This window comes from Anopheles aquasalis, chromosome 2, assembly GCF_943734665.1.
Source record: "Anopheles aquasalis chromosome 2, idAnoAquaMG_Q_19, whole genome shotgun sequence".
Lineage (NCBI taxonomy): Eukaryota > Metazoa > Arthropoda > Insecta > Diptera > Culicidae > Anopheles > Anopheles aquasalis.
In genome coordinates, this window is record NC_064877.1 from 27,342,501 (window position 1) to 27,345,000 (window position 2,500).

The following is a 2,500-nucleotide window of genomic DNA, read 5'->3' on the forward strand; positions in this document are numbered from 1 at the left end:
CCCAAGTAAATTATCAGGTTAACTCACCAAATAACTTGAACAAACGCAATCGCAATGCAATGTAAGCAGCATTCTGCAACAGATAAAAACATCCAACAAAAATATGTTGGAGCGTTCTGTTGAAACAATAATCTGCAAATTGCAAGCGATGCTCTATATATTTGCTCTCCTCGCAAGCTACTCAGCAGCACCAGCTGCTTCAACAAAACATCAGATGCAAATGACGATGGTTGGGAAAGCATCGTTTGTTATTTCAAAAATGTTTTTACAAAATTTTCGCACATTTCTTCGAACATTCTCTATAGCAGTTTGAACACTCTGTCTGATCAACTCTGTTGATGGTTATTGTTCTTCACGATTATTTCTTTTCGCTAGTACCCAGAACCATGTAGACAGCATTTAATTTGCGTTGGGAAATGTAACATATTTGTCAACTACTGAAAGCAGCTTCCACCAATAGTGGCAGATGATGCTTGCGGTCATACTTGAGAGAGATTTGTGCATACAATGTTTTTTTATATTTCTGAGATCTTAATTTTCTATTCACAGCAGCAAATGGGTTGCAACACAAAATCAACAACACGATTTCACAGCTTAAATACCTCACCATTCTAGATGTTTGTTCAAAATAAGAATTCTTCACACGACCCATTTGCTGCCGGTGTGAACACATAGCATTGTGACCCAAACACATAATGCATGTTTTTTGCACCATTCTGAAACATGAATTCATCAAATGGTTAAAGTGGGGGTCCTCTTGTTTTGCTTTACTTTCTCGTTTTCCATGTGGTGTTCGTGTTCCCCCCCCCCCCCCCCCCCCCACCGCAAATACATTTAAAATCCGCCTCGGGCAATCCATTGTCCAAAATGGTGTTTTAAGCTCTCGCAACCGTCGTCATCATCATCATCGTCATCATCATCATTGGAGTATAGCGAGACGTTTGTCTGCAAAACGAGCTTTGTACTGACTCATCTCGCTCATTCAATAATCCCACCCCGGGAATGTGGGCGAATGAATTCCAAACATACGCTTATTTCGGTATCCATCACACCAAACGCCAAGCGACATGTATGTGTGCGTCATTACGGTGCGAGAGATGTTGAATTGCAACATTAAAATAATATCTCTTTCTGTATCACCCCCTTTTTCATGCCCGCCCCCGCGCCCCCCCCCCCCCCCTCTCAGCCCTGGGGGATGATGGGTGGATTGTCGCGTTCCGCGAACAGATTATTTCAGCAACACTGACCAAAGTGTGCCGAGAAAGTGAGGAATCCCGGCCGGTGCTCAACTCAACAAAGAATGGAACCAAGAGCGGCCCCGACCGTGACCAGTCTTTGCAAAACGAGGGTGCGCCAGCTAGGCCAAGCGCACCTCGAGCCCACCAGAGAGCACAAAAGCACAAGGAGCTGTGCGTTCTTTTGCACCCTCCACCCCTTGCCGTTTGGAAAGGCGTGAGTGGAGGCCGCACGATGACGAACGGGGACGACCTTGGTGTATTGTTTATGTTTGCGAAACAAAAACGAAACAAGTCGTCTCTTGCTGTTTTGCCACATCCCCGGTTTGTGCGAGCGAGTTTTCGCAAGTTTAAGAGCCTGAGAATGCCCGGAGTTTCGAAGGGATTGTACACATTCCGGCATGGTGGAGGAGGGAGAGGTGGAGAAGGAGGAGAAGCAGAACAAACAATAATACCGGGAATCGGGAGAGAAGAGCAGAATCCCGGGATGCAGCTCGAGACGCTGACGAGGAGATGTACTGCAGGCGTGTGACGGAATGAAGAGGATGGAACGGAAGAAGTACTCCGGTGGTCCTGGTCCATTCATTTATTATTCAAAAAAATTAATTCCATCATCCTCCCCCCGGAAAAGTAGCACTTTCGGAGTTGCGTGGGACCCAAGTTTCCTTGCCCGTGAGCTTCAACAATCGACCACACGCTGTTGTTGTGCTAATTTTGGCCCTAGAGTGACGCACCTCATGTTAGTTAAAGCTACTAAGCGACTACGTCACATAACGGTGCGGAGCTTTTAGAAGGCGTATGGAATCGTTTGTTGGCTGCAGTTTGGAAGCTTCCTTGTTGAAACCATAGAGTAGCGTCATCGTGAGTTGTTAGAGATGAAGCATCCCATTGTGTGCGGATTGTGTCCATTTACTAATGCCAAGAGCTCTACAACTAACAGCCACTGTTACAATACGGTCACCATTCGATCACTCTCAGGGCGTCTTGAAGGAGAAGAACTTCAAACTCAAAGCCTTAAGCCTATCGAACCGGTTTTGCTTCAGCAAAAGCGCTAGAGGAGTGGTAACGGAGGCCCAAAAGAAGCCAAAGTGGCCACCCACGAAGCAAGAGCAAAGCCTGGACAAAAGGAGATTGGCCGAAAGGAACCGAGAAGAAGTTCCGAAAGTAAAAAGCGAACTAAGAGCCGCTCGAACTCGAACTCGAACGGAAATATTATTATCTCTCTCTCTCACTACGGAACTACGGTTCCTTCGCAACATGATTTC

The 2,500-nt window shown here is 46.2% G+C and overlaps 1 protein-coding gene across 5 annotated transcripts in view; it reads right to left on the minus strand.

Annotated features, from left to right (window-relative positions):
• Positions 1–2,500, minus strand: part of LOC126570566 (hemicentin-2) — a 125,519-nt gene that overhangs the window by 14,422 nt on the left and 108,597 nt on the right. The window lies entirely within an intron of this gene.